At 27.4% G+C, this 20,074-nt stretch overlaps 1 protein-coding gene and 1 long non-coding RNA gene across 5 annotated transcripts in view; both read left to right on the plus strand.

Moving 5' to 3' along the window:
* LOC119690198 (dual specificity protein kinase splA) overlaps positions 1-20,074 on the plus strand; it is a 236,797-nt gene that overhangs the window by 44,446 nt on the left and 172,277 nt on the right. The window lies entirely within an intron of this gene.
* Positions 632-1,569, plus strand: LOC119690199. Its single transcript, XR_005253572.1, has 3 exons — positions 632-661; positions 831-1,267; positions 1,322-1,569. It is a non-coding gene; the product is annotated as an uncharacterized LOC119690199 (long non-coding RNA).

Genomic DNA, 20,074 nt, shown 5'->3' on the forward strand with positions numbered 1-20,074 from the left:
AAGAAAGTAGAAAGATTGAAATCTTTTGTGTCTCTTTTAAAATTATTATCCATATAGTCTCAAAATTTAAAATTATAATCCTACTATGACTAACATTTACATCAGTACATTCATGCGTGCCTTAAGCACTCGCGGTTTTTATTATAAAAGCTTTCAAAGAACTTACCAGTTGTATGGTAATATTTTATTTGATGCTGATAGTCATAGCAAGGATAATGGAAATTTGATGTCTTGTAACAACGAAATCAAGAGCGGCAATTCTTTTGCAAATGATAAAGATAATAATGGAAATCGTTTTTGGTCGTGGGGCAGAAATGCTATTGACTTCATGAATATTTCAAAATATAAACAAAGCGCGCATGGACCACCTCGGATGATGAAGCCTAAAATCGCTGAAGGGGCTACGAAGGCATACTATGAACAGGAATCACGAAGAAGCTTTACATCCGAATTTAACAAATATATCATCAATATACAAGTTCCAGACTTAACAAATATCAAGACCTGATTTATTTCTGGAAGGGCCCTTTACGAAAAGTGAAAGAAATTCAGCTGCCAAGACGTTTATAAAAAAAAGATGTTAAAAAATTTAATTTTTCTGAATTAAAAATAAAAACTACATTTTTTAGCAGTTTTATTTTATAACCGTGAAAAATAAAAAGTTAAGTTCAGAGTCATATTTTTGGTAACCATGTACTAATTGCCTTTAACTCATAAATATTCAAAAAAAAATTAATTTATTATTTACAATGACTTTGATTTCGAAGAAATTTTCTTTGCATAACATCTTAGTAACTCATACTTTCGATTTCTTTTACTTTTCATTATAGGTAAGAACAACAAACAACACATGCAGATACTCGTCGCTGTATCATAACTACAGACCGAAGACCGTAAACTGAAGACTTAAAACACCCACACGCATATTTGACTTTGGACGGACATGGCGCACCGATCCATCTTGAGCCGGTAACGAGCCATGACAAAAGTGAAGTTTACGCAACGCTCGCGTCCGAGCCGTGGATCCGGCAGAAAAAGTGTTAAGTTAAATAGACCATCTGCAACACATGCGAATTTATGAGGTGCTGCGGTGCTCACACTTTCATGCCAGGTATTCGGAGTGTTTTCTGTCTGTTTCGGTTCGCATTGCTTGTCGAGTATTCAAGTTGTGTGGAATAACAAATAAAGGGCCCAAACTTCAGAAAAAAATAGGCAGTTATACTTCCAAAAAAAAAAAAAATTTATTTAAACGCAAAAGTACTTCAAGGTAACTAAACGCATTTTAAATTTAATCGTACAAATTAAATTCAGCGATTTTTAGTTAATGAAAATTTAGCAGAGAATGGTTTTGTTGAGGAGTTAAGGAATCGTTCCAATTTTTCGACGTGGTCTGGTTAATAGTTACAATGGCAGGGATGTTCCCCATTTATCGAATGATACGGACAATTACGAATAATTAACAAAAATTTGGAAGTCAATTATTTTACAATTGTAATTCAGGATTTCTTCCCATAAAAAAACAAAAATTTTTAATTTTCATAAGAAAAGATTGTATGTCTGTGAGGTATAAAGAGCCAATAATGAAATTTTTCAAATAAAAAATAATTACATGTATCTGTATACTTACAACACACAAATTAAAAGAGTTTCAATTATTTTTATTCGATATTTCAAAATAAATTTATAATAAATAAAATTGTTCAGAAATATATGCGACTCACAACATTTAAATTAATGGTGAAGCTTAAGTTATATATTCTTACAAAGCAAATTCTGTTAACAAAGATCTATATCATCTTAACTATCTCTTTATAATAATCAGTGTAATACTACAGTTTGAGGTAAACCGATGCTTTTTGTATTAAGCGACTCTTTATTCAAGGGTTTGCAGTTTAATGTCTTTGCTCGCCTCGAGCCCTTGAAATTTTCGATGATTTTTTAAGAACGTGTCCTTTGCCATATTGTTGCTAACGTAGTTATCTAGCTCCCCATAAGCAATACGTACATCTTTCAGGAGTAGGAAATAACATTTTTTGAAATATTTTTCTTTCGTGTTAACATCTTACTAACTAATATTATGAAATTATATATAAAATGGTGACAGTAGTATACACATAATGTTTTAATCATCTGATATCTTATATATTACAACAGCACAATTGAAAAATAAAACTACTGATTTAGAGCACTTCACGCTGTTATCATAACTAGATACTTTGGGTAAGAGCATTGACTAAATAGATGTTTCATACAATATCTTTGTCATAGCTATAAGCCAGAAAAGGAAGAATCATGTATTACTCAAGTATTCATAGGGTTTATAGATCTCTTTAGCTAAATGCGTACTCTGTTGTGATGTCGACTTTTCAAAAATCTTGTGGTAATAATCGAATTCTGAAAAATTCTTTATACTTATTACAATATTTTTATTAATTTGTTACTCAATGTCTATAAAAATTGAAATTTTAACTCAGTTTTCACTATAATGTACAAGAGTTCGAGTTGAAATATGTAAGTCTTCTCTGAATACGTATCCATGTTTAATCGACATAATCTCCAGCAAATCAGCTTGATTTTATATGTTATACACTATATACTACCCTTTCTAAATTTTTCAGTTTTACGATCCTTGAGTAACTAATTCTGACACTAAAGATTTTTTGTCAACACTACACAATGTTAAATTTGATTCTGAAAGTTTTAGGTTTATTTTTAAATGATATAATTATTCTTTGGTTATGGTGCACTGGCTATCAATGAAGATAGTTACCCATACGATGAGTGAACAACACAAATTAAGCTTTATTCGATCAATGATTATTCGTAGTATAACTACTCAAGACATCGGTATACAACTCTATGCGAGCGATGTCAATCCCTAGTATTCGATATCAAGACCCTCACAAGAAAAGCTTTTAAATGAATTTGTATTTAAAATATCTCTTTTTAATAGGACTAAATAGTAATGAAATACAACAAAAGTTTGATAAGTTTGATTATTTCTAATATCCATTATTAGAGGTTTTGAAATATATTTATTGGATTTGATAATTTCGATATTATTTTTTGTGGGTTAGTAAAATGTTTATATTCGAATCTTGTGAAATTTGTAACATAATTCACACTTTGAACTCCTGTGCCCATACCGCGCTTGATTTGAACTATTACAACTCAGTATTTTGTCAATTTGTTGTTGTTGTTTCATCAATATGTTTACTTGTTAAAGGGTTCGAACAGTAATAAAGAAGCAACAACAAATATTTGATTAATTTAACGAAATTTGGCTGACGATACAACGCTGGTTCGAGTATTGCCGAGAAGTTATGAGTATACTTCTAATATTTTATTAGAATAAAGGCATAACCCATTGCTATAGAAGTTCCTACTTGAATGAAAAAAATGTCTGTAAGACAATGGATTGGCAGTACGGTGATTGTATTTTATGATTTAAGGATGGGCAACACGCCACACGGTGCAACAGAAAGAATAAAAGTAATTATGATATATGTGTAATGTGTAATGTGTTATGACGAAGTATGATGTTGGAGGTCCTATGGCGATTCATTTCATTATTGTTTTTTTAAAGATACACTAATCGTGATGATTTCTGTTTTTGAAAGCGTGTAAGCGGGAGTCATCGCATAATGTATTTACTTACAATTTATGCTAAATTAGGTCGTAAAGTACTAGTGAGTAAATTTAAATTGTTTTCGTATTTAAGTTTTATAATTACTAACGTTTAAATAACGTTTTTGTAAATGTTTATTTGTTTCTTTTTACCTGAATGTAGCAAGTCTATTTGATTTCATTTATAAGCCAATATAGGTTTTTAGGCTTGCGTATTTTAACGTTCACCATGGTACTGACTAACATATAATCTATTGCGAATTACTGTTTTTACCAATAACATTAGTACTTCTCTACTTCATTACTACGTAATTTTTTACAAAACGATTGTTTTTATTTAATATGTATATATAGTATATACAATTGTAAAATTTTATTTTAGCCACAAATTAATATATTTTTCGTTTTCCATTCCGTCTTAGTTGAATTTTAAAAGGAGCTTTTATTTTAAGAGATTTTTTCTTAATTAATTTTGTTAAATAAATTGAATTATTTCTGTTGAAGCATATATTGCTCATTTATCCAGACCTTTTTATTTCTGGTCTGCTCTTCTCCTAATGACTCATAATGAAACTATGAAACTATGAGTCTAGGAAAATAAAAATAATAAGAAACGCTGACTTTTATTGTTAATTAATAGCTGCAGAGTAATCAGCGGATGCAATTTTGCAATTTTTTTTTTGCTGTTTGTAGTTTTTGATTTTTAAACCCCGTTTTTTTCAATTTTTTTTTTCTTTAAATTTTAGATTATTTTTTTGTTTTTGTGAATTCGAATGTAAAAATTGCATACGACTCCGAATTTATTTATGGAATTTTCATGCAACTCATGACGCAAGGTCGTCCGCCGCCGTTTTAGTGGTTAGTAAGGGAAAGTCATGGCAGTTGATTTGGTGCGCAGTACAAGGACGCACCGTGCTCTTACCCGTACTGCAATTCACCGTAGTAGATCCACACATATGTTTAGTAACTTTTTAGCATAAATCATTTTGTTTAAAATATTTTTTTTTAATTTTTCCATTAACACAATTATTTTTTTGATTTCTTAAATTATTTAAAAATTTTAAATCACAATATTTCCGCATTTTTTGCAATTTTTTATATCATGCCTTTGAGTTCGTTAATATATCTATTTTTTTTATTGAAATAGTGGCATAAATATATCAAATATATTAGAGTTTCCACTAGTAGTATTTAGGCGTCACTCGGATATAAGTTGTAATTTTAACGTTGTCTTTTTTTCTGACGGATTATTTGTGCTATTATATTAAACAGAAACTAATATACTTTACAAAGAGATTTTACGAGCAGTAGTGAACTACAACAACAAAAATTCATTTTTATATTATTTTAATTAATTGATAATTAATTTTAATTAATCTACTATAAACACAGCAAATGAAATTGTTGATAAAACTTTTACAGCAAAGTAAAAAACTTCAGAAAAATATGCGAACATAAAAGACAAGTACGGCTTTGGGTCAGTTGGTGAAAGAGCGCTGATTTTGAGCTTCAAATTTGGCAGGGCACGATTTCGATTGCTGGTATGTTACTTGCAGTTTTAAAAATAATTATTTACGAATAATTAAATACAAGAATTATTTCCAAGACCACTGATGATGGTCAACCATAAATTTAATTATATCCATACAGATATACCATATGCATCACACAATACGACACAAAGTTTTTTAGAGATAATAGAATTTCTTAGTTGTTTATATGATTTTGTGTATTTGGTATTTTACGCAGAAAATTATATATGTTTGTTCCATTTTTTTTAGTTTATTTTATAACACATTATTAAAATAAAAAATTTGTCATTTTAAATAACTTATTTTTAAAATTTATAATAGAGAAATTATATTAATTAAGATTTTAAATATAATATAAAATACATATATAAAAATTTAAAAATATTAATTATAAATAATATAATATTAATATAAATATTATTAATATAATATATAGTACAGTTTCGTTACCAAGTGCTCTTCTTTCGATATCAACTTTATTTTAAAAGACTAATATAAGTAACGCTATTGAAGGAAAATGATCGAGTATTTATTTTTATAAAAACATATCCAGATGTGCACTTATGCGTATATAATATAATTTTGATTGAAAATTAAACATAATTATTAAAATCGAAATCGAAAACGAAAACGAATCTTTTACAGTCAGCATTAAAACTAAAATAAACTGTTGATTTTTCTTTCTGTTGAAAGATACATTTTGTTTGGATTCGTTTGCAGTTTCATAAATTGCAATTCATGCAAATTAAACTCAACCAAATTAAAAGCCATAAATTTTTTATCTGCTTGTAAATATGTCAGTGTTTTTCTTTATTAAATATTTTATTGACTTTGCGGTATTTTTTGCTACCAGAATGCATTGTTGATTTTTAATTTTAACTTTATATCCATCTGCAAAGGTACTTCACATAACAGTTGTAAACATGAATTATCTATCCATAAGATACGAACGGAATATCAGTCTCCGGTCTCCGCTTTGCCTATTTTTTGAAAATTTTATTTATGTATTTGTCAGCCTACATACTTGACATGCCGCATTTATAGTATTTAAATTAACTTCAACGATTTAATCCATTCCCTTTTCGACATGAGATACATTTTTGTGCATATTAATGCATTAAAGCAATTCAGAATGAAAGTAAAAGGTAACTCTGCGATACCAGAAGTACTCATGTATCTGTAAGATACTTGTCAGTCAATATACTGCATATGTGTTTCATTTTTTCCTTTTTTTTTGGTTTGGTTTGGTTTCTCATATAACCACAAAACCGCTTAGCTGCATTGTTGGAACAGTTAAGGTTGTTTTGTTTCGAAATGACCTTGGCGCAATTGTTTTTATTGTTTACGTTTCGGCTTTGCATTCTCCAGATGCAATCCGTTGCAGTCCAAGATTTTTATTTTTTTTTTTGTGTTGTTTAATTTACAACTCTTGACTGATAAGTTATTTTGGTTATTGTTTTCTGGTTTTCTGGTTTTCTTGTACATTTTTGAAAAGTTCAAATATTTTCTGTTGTGGATCAAGGATGCCCAAATATCCATATTCGTTTGGTATCTTCTTTATTTTCAGACATTCGTAAGCAAATCTAAATGTGTGTGGTTTTCAAATTGATTCAACGATTTTTTTTTTTTTGATATCTTATTGTATTTAATGAAATTAATTAATTTTGTTATTAATTCTCTTTTTTTTCTTTAATGAATCATTTTGAATATTTTTGATTGCTTTAAATTGTTATTAAAATTCATATAAATTAATGAACAAAAAATTAAGTTAATTTAATATAAATTGTTTCCTTCATCATAAGTTTTTTAAAAATTTTAAATAATATTTAATTACTTTATGTTAAAAATTTTATTAAATTATCATTTAACAACTCTAACATAATTACGAAATTATTATTAGAAGGGAGAATAGTATATTGTATTGTGTTATATAAACTGAATTCTAATTAAGATATCTCAAAAAAACAAAAAAAAAACACTTACTCTGAAATAAATAGTAAAAGTAGTAGAAAACCATTAATTTCAGGTTATTTTGTTATATTATATTTATATCATATTAATTGTATATTATATACTTGATAAATTAAATAAATTATCATATAATTTATATGAATCATGTGTTATATAATCAAAATAATATAAATATGACATCCTCAGTGATCTCAAGATTGATCTGATAAAAAAATACGTAAGGGATAGAGCCCTGAAATTATTTGCGAAAACTGACAGTTATCGAATCTCACAATGGTTACAGGCTCCTCGGAGAGGTATGCAGATCTGAGATCAATTATTGTTTAGTCTGATAAAGTGATGAACAATAATGCAGTCAAGGCGTAAAGAGGGGTTTTGAAGATACCTCGCAGTTAATAAAGAGTAAAAGTGCTCAAGTGCACTGGCTCAAAATAGCTTCAACATAAAAAAAATAAATACATTTTTTTAATATATTATTAATAATTATATTTATATTATGTTAATATGCAAACTAAGTCAAGAAATTTTTAAGTTCAAATACAGTTTGTACAAACAAGTACTAACTTTGTGGAATACTTTACTCCAAGTATAGTTCAACTTTTGTAATTTGCTCTTTACAGTTCTTCTCAACGTCTTCACTAGTTCGTCAGAATGTCAAGCTCTCTGTGAGTTCCAATCCAAGCTTGTCTTGTTATATTGCTACTTACTTCACATGATCTTGTGTGGTCAATTCATTGCCAAGCATGAGAATGAAATCTGAAATTAATTAGCTACTCGGGCTTGTCACATTTTTTCTTACAGTAGCCAGTTTGGCATTTACTCAGATCAACAGATTTGTTAAATTTCTGGAAAGAATTTTTTACTGACGACTGAAGTGCATTTTTCGAATTATTTCTATTACTTCCAAGTTATATATCCAAAACTATCAGTGATTTTACGCTACAAGTAAATATATAAAGCTTAGTTTTTAATAAGATATTCCTACGAATGTAGCTTTAACTTTTGTTAACTGCGCACTTACATCCATTCAGCCTTTATTGATCTAGAGCCAGGATATATATGGTTGTCAAATTTGTAGTAAATTACTTTTGCCTATATTAGAGTTAAAACCAATTTCCAGTGCATTGTGGCTAAGTCTTCACTTTTTAAGTATCATTACTATATACTTTGTAAAGAATATTGAAGATACTCTACAGTTGTTCAAGTTACATGCACAGGGGCACATATATGTCTTCTTCTACAATTATTCATTATTAGCACCTCTTACGCATTTCTTCGAAGAAGGCCTTTTTTATGTTAGCATTTCAAGTTATGTTTTTGTGGTTTTCGATTCTGCGTCCAGACCTCAATTTTTTACCGACACCAAGTGTCTGCACTATTTATTAGCCTAGTTTCTGGTTCTCTTTTGCTTTAAGAACTTAAATTACATATGATTCTAACGTTCGTCACCTCTCTGGGTTCGTTCTCATCTTTTTCACTATATATTCGTGATTTATTGGTACAATATGGATTATTAACTCTTTTCTAAATGTAACCCAGCTATTATATTTTCCTTGTGTGCTCTGCATTATCACATTCTCTGTCGCCGTAAATGCAATCGGGTAGTTTTGAGTCGCTGTCCGGTCAACAGCTGAGTGAAGTAGTAATTTGTGTCTCTCATTCTAGCTGTTCATCTTTTTTGAGTGCTATTGTGCCATCTTTGTTGCCGCATTTCAATGGTTAGCTTCTGATCTTTTTTTGCCACTTATTGAGTATTATAACCGGTTATTTTCTAATAGGTTGGATAATTGAATGCTTCTTCTGATTGCACCAGAAGTTTTGGTCTTTGGTATAACACTTTGGTATGATTGGGCATATATATAATGTATATCTGTTGTATAAAAAGAAGTTAGTTATATGTCCTATCATATAGTTTTATTTAATAAATTTATGTAAAAATATATTTATATTTTTATAAAAAAAAATTCATTAACTTAATTGTTATCTTTACATATATATTTATTATTATTGGGTTTAAACTATAGATTTTACAAGTTAATTTTTATGAATGATGATATACTTTTACTGTGAAATTAAAGTTTCGGTGACAAATAACTTCTTAAATATATACAATTAAAAACCTTTCACTTCCATTCACTATACAAAAAAAAAAATATCAGCAATCGTTTAATGATACATTAATAATGAAAAAAAAAAATTAATTTAAAAATTGTAAATTGTTCAGTACTTTCGGTTTATATTTTTCGGTGTTTATAATTGAAAATTGACATTGAAAATTTTAATATCTGAAAATTACAGTAAAGCCGCAACCAATGAATTTTCAAGTGTCAATTTAAAATTTTTTATATGCGCTTAGAGATTTTAATGCGCTACCACAAGGCGATGATATAACAAAGCGCACAACCGGGAAACCATGGAACTACAACGACGAACTCATAAACTCAATAGTGCAGCACTGCAGCATCGAAATGCATAAATATATATATGTATATATAATGCAAATCATGGAGTCGTGCATTATTGCGCATGAGCGATGTTGGCTTGAAGATCGAAGGAAATTGGGAAACGGTATTAGTGGCTCATTTGGTTGACACAGCCGTGTTTTTTATTAGGAAAATAAATGCACTATTTTTGTTTTCTGGTTCAAAGTATACAAGTAAATACTTTAATTAAGTCTGTTCATAAATTATTATGGCCCACAATAATGATTAATGAACAACTTCAGACGTCGGTATTGAAAAAAACACGAAAAGTAAATGCAATTTGATTTCATAGAAATTAATATATATTTTTTTTCATTTTTTGGACTTTAAAGTTATTTGGTTTTTTTTTAATCCATTTCATATTCCGTCATTTTATTGCATTTATATAACAATTATAAAGTGAAATGTTTTTTATAATATAATCAAGCCATAAATTTTTAGTGCAGTTTTGATACTACGGTAATTAGTGGCTGTAGTTTTTTATAATTTCTAAAAATTTTAAACTTCACTGAAATATAATTTAACAAAAATATTTTTATTTATCATCATTTTTTTGTTAGTATAAAAATTAAAAACTGATATGTAGTAAATATAATGTAGTTAAAATATTATACCAACATCAGTAAAATTTCGAAAAATCAATCTAAAATGAACTATTAAATTGTTAAAAAATATAGTATATAACATGATAAGATCAGTGATCAGGTCAGTGTTATGTATATCTAAGTTCTGGGTCAAACTATAAAAATTGAAGTAGATATTTTATATATATATATAACAGAACAATGCAGGCTGCTAATAGAGCGTCAACATTATCTTATTTTGAAGTCGCGACGATGGGTGCAAAATTCTAAGAATCCCGTGTCCGAATTCAGTTAGAAATCTAAAGAATGTTACAAACAGACCAGTGTTAGAGTAGAACATATAAAGAGAATACTGGGTGAGATACCAAGAACTTGTAAAAATACTTTTAAAAGCAAAATGAAATACAGTCTACTAAACGAAAAGAGAACCCAGAATCTCGCAGCCTGTAGATAGTGCAGATGGAGCACCGACCTGAAGTAAGATAAGACTCGAAAAAGCTAATAGAAAAGGAATATATATAGAAAATACATATACATATATATTCATAGGTACAAAGAAACGTATATATTTTATTTAGTTGCATTTGATTATGAATTTAAATGTAATATGAGCATTTTTAATTATGTTACAAATAATAGACAGCATGGTAATTAAAAAAAAAAATCAGCATATATAAAACAGATATATTATATATAAATACATAGTTTATATTTTATAATAAAAGTTATTAAAAATTAAACAGTAGCTCAAATATATCCTCTTGTTAACTCCTCATATTCTTGAAGAATTTTTGTATTAAGGATACTAGTATTATAGCAATGTTTTAAGATTCTTACCCAAAACGGTTTCAAAATAAATAATTAACTTATTATGGGTTTAATACAAACCACTAGTAAACTTTTCTGGTTCTCAAGACAAGATTTTTGGTACTTTTACTTTACTGGGTCTATGTTTTATACTAACAATCATAAGACAAGTTATCTGACATTAAATCAATCAAAAAAACTGATTTGAATAGAATTTAAAAAAAAAATATTGATTCCTTTTCTTAAGTTAAACTAATTTGGTTTAGATGTAATTTTAGATTAATCGTTCTAATTTTATAAGTATCTACAATTAACACTGCCTCATACACTAAATTTAACACTTGCCATCATAATTAAAGTATAAAATCGTAAAATAATCGAATGCTTATGCATCTCACCTGATGGTAATAAATTTTTTTAATTATTTTCAAAAACACAGATTAAATTCATAAAACATTAATGAGTGAACAAAAAAAAAACCAACATTTCAATGTCAACAATAATAAAATTTATTAATAAAAAAAAAAGAAAAAATTGCATCTGAAATGCGAAATTAAAGCGAAACAGTGAGTGGGAAAAGTAAACAACCAGCGAAAACAAGTGTCTGCATTTTTATGATCTTTTAATTTTTATTTAATTTCGGTTTGATGACACTTCTCAAAATTTATATATATTATCAAATGGTCAAGATGAAGCGGTAGCAACACTGGCTGCTGACCACAGCTGTTTAATGTTGTCAGCAACAAAAACGACAGCGTCAACGTCAGCTACTTGTCACATTTTGTTGCAGTGGATACGACACATCTGGTTTTCGGCTCTTACCGGCAATACTGGATTCAATCTTTTCTTTTTACTCGAAATCAATTTTAATGATTTTTTTAAACTTTTTTTATATGCATAATTTAATTTTAATGTTTGTTTTCATTTTACCTAAACTTCTGTAGTAAAATATATATTTTTTTGTTTTTATCGTAAAATTAAATTTTAGTGATGTTACAGCATAAAAAAAACATATATCTTTATAGTTTTTTGATGGCTTAACCCACCAACCATTTTCACACTTTGCAACTGTGAGGATAGTTTCCGAAAATTTGTGGGTCTAAAAACTTTAACCGATAAATTATTTTTTATATTTTTTTTTTGTATATGTGACATTATAATTTAATAAGTATTATTAATTAAAAATAAAACTTTTCAACAAAAAATTTAACATTTTCTGAAATAATATTAATACATATATATATTTTATATTGTTGAAAATTTCTACCAAATATTATAGCTATATTTAAAACTAACATAAAATTAATTCATTTACTAATATTATAATAAAATTAAATTATATGTTTGTTTGTTTTAATTTGCCCTTTTTTTATATTAATTTACTTCAACTTACTTTGGTATATTTAATGATAAAATAATTAGTGTTTTTCAAATCTATTAAACTTTTTAATTTAATTTTATGATTAAAGTGTATTTTAATTTATTTTAATTGTTTTTAATTATTTTATTTAATTTTAATTATCTTTAGTTTATTTTAATTAATTTTAGTAAGATTCAATTAATTGCAATTAAGTTTACTTTAATTTAATTTAAGCCATTTTAATTTCAAACTAATTCATATATTAATATATAACATATATTTAATATTTATATTATAAAATTATTTATAATAACCTTTTTTAATATAGTTTAGTTTACTTTCATCTTATTTTATTTATGTTAGTTTACTTAAATGTATTAGTATTTCATCTCCAACTCAATTTATTGTTATAAAACGGACATTTATATTAATATGTTATTTACATTAGCCGTAATTTTTTCTTTCAGAGTTGTAAAAAAACAACATTTAGTCTGGTTGAAAAAAGTTGGCAACATTTATTTGCAGCATCTTTCCATAGTTCATAAGTTTATAAATTTAGCTCAAACTTTTCGATCACCCGATCATTTTGCGATACTGTTCTCCAGCTCAAACTTCCTGAACATGTTTCATGCTTTTTTGTGCTTAATTTTACTTCTATTTAATATTATTCAGTACCATCTCTCACTATCAACTGTATCCCGGTACAGTAAAATGAAAAAGCCAATAAAACGACAAATGGATCTGTTATAATTGCTCTTCTTTAACCCGTAGATCATCGAAAATCATATCATTTTTCATTATCATTGAATATCATTTCAATATCATTCTCAGATATTAGTTTTGATAGGATTGCTGTTCGTCAAGTCCAAGGTTGTCATTAGAAATTGCATACAGCCAAAAGGAACGGCAACAGATTATAAAGCATTTGATTAAAATGTTTAGGGTATTTGGCTAATGTTATCTGCATTTCTTCAGGTATCTCAATTAAACACTGGACCTAATTCGACGCTGGTGTTGAAAATTAAAAGATTATTAAGAGTAATGATATATCTCATGATCACCTCATGTGATCACTTTCCACAGTCGTTGAAAGGTACTTAACGTTTTTTTAATATAGACGACAAGAATATCCTCCATCTTTAGTTCTTATGTTATATCATGTTCTCATGTTATTAACAGAACTATTTAAATCCTCAATATAATTATCTGAAAATAAGCAACAAGGCTCTCGTTTAAAGAATCTAACCGCTAATTCGATTTGCAATATGCTGATATCATTATCGTATTTATATTATCATATTATCAAAATATTCTCGAAAATTAAGCGAGAGGAACAGATTTGTCCAAATTACTAATTATAATCATTATCACATCGAGTGGTTTTTCTTAACCGCATTATTCATCTGCTTAAAGAATTTCAGGTTGAATAAAATATATAATTTGTAAATATTTCGGAAACCAGTTTAATTAAAAAGCCTCGTATCTAACTGTGCTTTGATATGTAAATTAGTGTAAATGAAATATTTTTTACAGTTTCGTTTTTGGCTCGAATTGCAGATACTCGTAGGCCACCCATTAAAAGCTATCATCATCGCTACAATTGCTGAAAATGATTTATTAGGAATAATTTTTTGCGGCTTTGCAAGCGAAAAAAGTAGATTTGAAAAAATTCCGCAATTCCAATCTGATTTTGGTGACAATTTTCGTTTAAATGTGAAAAAAGATTGTTGTTTTTAGTAAAAAAAATACTCACATGTGCTGCGGATTTCTTGAATGTAAAAGTGAATATTAATTTTTGGTGATATCATGATTTGTACGAATTGATGAATGTATTAGCGCTAGACGGACTTAGTATTTTTGATTCGGTGCTCACCGGTCTCGAGGCTTCAGCACGACTTACAAACTGGAAATATTTTGATTTATGAGGCAATTAAAAATTTAAACAAAAAAGGCATAATTGCCTAAGTACTCGACTATTTATTAAATACTAATCATTGGCAGCGGCGAAAGTGAATTTCGGATTCAATATCAATTATTTAACTATCACTTTTATGATATATATGAATAAGTAAACTCTTTATGCATATCTATATATATAATAAATAAAATTTAATTTTTAATTTATTTAATGACGTATGTTGGAGATAACAGTAATGGATGTTGTATGAATATAGCATTAGGCCACCAGTTCTCATATGTTCTTTTAAACGGAGAATTGTCTTGACCGGACAGAATGGCTAGTCCTATCGCTGTCTGTCTTGTTTATTAAGATATCTATCATGTAAAAAATAATCCGCATCATTGACAAAAACTGGATACGAAAAATTGATATCAAAATATTGTTGATGACAGTTTCAGAGTTAGCATATATTCAGTAGCCACTTAGACAACTACGTAAACTGAATTTTATAAAGATGGAGATGTATTCCTGACTCATATCGTATTGTGTCCTAAGATAGGCTCAAATGCTATGTTATAATACCGTATAATATATATACATATATATATATATAAATATATATATATATCTTTAATTTCACTAACAGCAATATTAATCATTAACACGACTCCTGCAGACCCTTAAAATTTCTTTACAGTTTTGTCTATAGAGTGTTTAGATGATCATTCATCAACTATGTCCTCGAAATGTACGAAATGTATCTTAATCGTACCGTGCTGAAGGATCCTTATTGCAAAAATAGTAAACAGAATCTTTGACAGTTGTGTATGATAAATATTATAAAAATATTTTTGTCAAATTAGAACCCCAAAATTGATAGTTCCATACATTTTTGTATTTAAAATATTATTTTAAGACTTTTTTTGTACAAATACTATTTGAGTATCTTTTATGTTCAAAATTGATGCATAATTATTCAAATCCGCATCTGAACTGGTTCTTTTATTGCAAAAATCGCACGCATTACTCATCGCTTATAAAAAGAAGCCCCAAAACCCAAAACTCGTATCCGTTAACGAATTCTGCTTAATCGGAAGTGTTGAACTATTAAAACAACAAAACTAATTATGAATAACATAACAAAGATATATATGTTCATTTTTATTTAAAAATTCAAAGTAAACAAGCGAAATACAAATAACGTCAGATATGTTTTGGCACAATACTTCACACTTAAGAAAAAAAAATTGTAAAAAAAAAAAATACTCGTATTAACAAAACACACAGTCAGTGATATAAACATATAATAAAAGCTATAAAATAAATAATTATATTTAATAAATAAAAATGAGCAGAGTGACGCTTAATATTGGTGACCCACATTGGCGTTGTTTTGAAATTTTAAGCGGCGTGTGAACCTTGACTTTGGCTTTTCCAATTCCAAAAAAAAACGCTTAATAATGCAGAAGAAAAAAAAATCGAAAAATAGGAGTTGGAATGAGACATACTCGGTTTTGTTCGGGCCTAAATGATGTTTTGTAAAAATTTATTGAAATTAATAATATTTTTGTTTATTGTTTAAAACACAACAAAATATAAACAAAACTGCATAAGAAAAAAAATATAAGGTCAATAAATTATCTGAAAATTTCTATTAAAAATCAATGTACAGGGTTTAAAACGAGGCTATACAGAATATATCGTTTATTTAATAGTTTTTAACTAATAAAAAAAAAAGAAACTACAAGTCTAACTTAATTAAAGGCTAAAGGTCGGGACATGCGATGACACTGAAATAAATAAACAATTCATCTATTTAATTCTCTTCACCTCTTCATTTCTGCCATTTGACAAGGCAACTACATGGCATACAGCAGATAACATATATTCAATAATTTTCTTGAACTGTAAAATCAAAATCTCAATTTGGAATTGAACCTCAGCTAAGAATCTGACTTTAAAAATTACATCAAATCATTCACTCATAGAATTAAGTGGCTGTTGAGGAAAGATTGACAATTTTATACCTTATTTACTTTAAGATTTTGTCGTTTCCATTGGCATAAGTTACTTATTGCAGTTCTTTGAAAATGCTGAGAGAGCTTCTGTTTGTTTAAATGAAATTCACTTAATAATATATTACACAAAATGTAATATATATATTTGATATATTAAAGCATTTATATATATTTTTTTTATATCAATTATATATTTAATTAATGAAAACAAAGATTTTATTAAATACTTACTTCCTCAATGCCATTTTACATATAAAATAAATGACATATATTTCAAGTTTCGATAATCTCCTTTGTGGGAACTTTATTTTTAATGAGCGCTTTGAATGAGCTAATTTATTCATAATGAGCTCATTTCCATGAAAAATTTTTGTATGGTAAATCATCTTCATTAGTGGCTACAATGAGCAAAACCGCCTAAATGAGACAGTGTGAATGTACGATAAGTAAATTTGTATGGTTAACGAAATTTACTTAGTAAATTGCACTTACTAAGTAAACAGTGGAAACAAACTGAAGTCTAGGTATATTATATTTTGGTCTTTCACAACTTCAATACCAATCGTTAAGATAATGGTTCTCTCTTTTAAAGAAGTACGATTTATTGCTCATTGGATTGTTTCTATTCTTGTTCTTTTGGTGAAATTACCAGATGAGATTACCAGATAATTATGTTATGCTTAGCGAAACAGACATTTTTATGAACGTGGTTTGTTTTTATTCCAGTTGTGTCTCCTTTATTTTTGAAGCATTGAACAGGACGCTCTATGAAGTAAGTTATATTTAATTGTTCTCTTTTGTAGCACGAAATTTTATTGCTGCTGTTATTTGTGCTGTGTGAATGATACTTTAGAATCGATACTTTGATTTTTGATCGTAATATCGATAATATGTATAAAGGCTGCGTTGAGCTTTTTTTCAAAGTAATTTCGATCATTTGTGCTATAGTTTAATATCTTTTCGTTAAAGATAGTATTATTTTAACATACTTTACCAAATTTAACTGAGAAGCTGACATTTTTTGCAGTATTTTTTTTTTTTTTGGTTCTCCACAAGTAAGAACAGAATAACTACTATTACATGATTATATGTTGAAGATACATTATATATTTAAGTATCCTTTTTTAGTCTTTCTAACTTTTTGCAGAAATTAATTTAAAAAGTCTTGTTTAAGTTTATTTTCAAATTCTACTGAATTAATTTTGTTGTCTTGTTTTGTAGTTTTTCATGATGTTTTTTTTTTTTTGTGCTTAAGACTGACTATACTATTAACTTCTCTATATTACGAAACAATAAGCATTAATGTGAGTTAGTCTTCTTCCTACTCTTTTCATACCAACAAACATATGACTAACATATGATGACATAAAAATGTTCTTCACCTGAGCTAGCAATGCATCTCAAAGATTGAAATATGTTACCTATATAATAAGATAAGGAGTAAGATATGTTTCTATTATAGAATATATATAAGATATATTTTAAGCATATTACAAATATTTCTTTAACAAACTCAAGTTTCCTGTTTCAGTAAAATTGCATGTTTTTTAAAAATTGCCTTGAAATCTAAGTTTTTATTATATTAATGAGAAATATTTTTTGTACATAAGTTGATTTAATCCGATATAAATAATCACTTTATCAATATTATTTTTTATTGTCAAATTTTCAATACAAAGTGCAAATTATTGTTAACGGAAATGTTGCAATAATTAATAATTCTAATACTTATAATGAAAAATTTTTTTAAATTTTTTACCATTATACATTATATATAATATAATATTATTTTGTTTCTGGTTGTTGTGTCGCAGTTGCCTTTTGCAAATGAAGCCATCACTCAGTCATCAATTATTTTTTACCATAATTTTTAAATTGGTTTCGTTACCTTGTTGAGCATCTTTAAGAAACACAAAGAAACACAAAAAAACACAAAAAAACACAAAAAAAACAAATGAAAAAAAATTGTGGAAAAAAATTAATATCAAAAAAAAAATTGCTGTAATTTAGTCCTACATATTTCTATAGCGCAATTTGACATTGTTGATAGAAGTTGACAACTTCATTGATTGTATATCTTCAATATGTCAAATTCAATTAAAATTCTGCTGTTGAGTTGAAGCTGCGAAGAGGATGCTATGAAAGCACTTCATGTTTTGCTCACCAATGGCAAAATTAATTTGGGCTTTCATCATAAACTTTCCTATTAACACGTTTAAGTATTTGCAAAGGCCTGAACAGCTCTTCGCAGTATGAAATTATTTACGATCGAAGATACATCGATCGCCTTGTTGTGCTCTCAATTAAATTAAATTGACAAATATGTTAGGCAGGCAGCTCAGTTGGGAAATAACTTTTTAAATTTTTAATAAATCATAAAAAAGAAGTTGCAGTTGCAGAGTAAGTATATATATATATATATAAAATAGCACGATAGATTTCATAGATTGCAATATATTAGTGTCCCTTTAGTCTACCATGGTTTCATTGTAACGCACTATTAATATGAAAAGGAATTAAAGCATTTGCTTAGCTTCCTAAAAATTATAAAATTTAAATATTTGTTTATACATACAATTATTTATTATATTGTTTAATAAAAATATTTCATTTCGGATTCACCAGTTTAACTACTTCATAAGAAAAACATCTGCTACAGTCGCTGTACAAAACGTAAAAAAACAAGATAAATTGTTATTTTGTTAAAATTTTTTTTTAAAAATGTGCATAAATTAAGAAATTCATAAATATGCATATTATGTGCTTGTAGTCATTTTTCTTATATATAGAAATATGATTGATAACGAATTCATGTTTATATATTGAAATATAACTGAATTTGATGAAGATGCTATCATTATTCATAAAACAAATGAGATATTAGGATTTCGGCAATAATGTAATCGATATGTTTACCTTTTTTTAGTTGGTTTTTTTTTTTTATGAAGTTAAATAATTCATATTAATTAGCGATTTTATATTGTATATTTTCTTTTAATATCATAAAACCTTACAAAAGAAGACTTACGAATTACAAAAATATTGAGCTTAATAATAGTATATAATATATAGATAAACACTTCATTAAAATATCACGGTCATATACGGCCATTTCTTATATTAGAAATTCATTTAAAAAATGTTGAACTACTTCAATATAAACTAAAAAAATCAAAATTTGGGTCTTATTAAACTCCCTTTGTTTTTTTTGATAAATTTAATACAAATTTATAAAAGCTAATATTATTTCTCCAAATTTTTTCACTTTACAAAAAAATGGATATATTATTACAAATAAATTAGATTCACTTTTACACGAAATTTTGAAATATTTAAAAATAATTTGTTTTGTATTTAAAATAAAACCATTTGCTATTTAATATAATGACAGTCAATGTAGAAATCCTGTGAAACTTAGAAATTAAGAAAACTCATACGACAACTAAAACGGAATCTGCTCAGCACTACGGTATCGGTGCTGACGGGTCACTGCTTAATAGGGAGGCAGGCTACGAGACTAGGTATTTCTTATAATAATTTTTATCGCGGTTGTGGCTATAAAGACGAGGAGAAAACTATTTTTCATCTAAAGTGTCAGTGCCTATTTTTAACTAGAAGAAGATCAAATATCGTGGGAAAAAAAAAATCTTGTCATCCTCCAATGTTAGGGATCTGACCAGATTCAAAGAATTGTCGGGTTGATTTTCGTTCACCTAAATGAGTGAGTTGTTGCCTTCGGGGAAGCCGTTGGACGTATACTGATCACCTTGTCTATGTACGAACCAACGGTAT

Source organism: Teleopsis dalmanni, chromosome X (genome assembly GCF_002237135.1).
Source record: "Teleopsis dalmanni isolate 2A chromosome X, ASM223713v2, whole genome shotgun sequence".
Classification (NCBI taxonomy): Eukaryota; Metazoa; Arthropoda; class Insecta; order Diptera; family Diopsidae; genus Teleopsis; species Teleopsis dalmanni.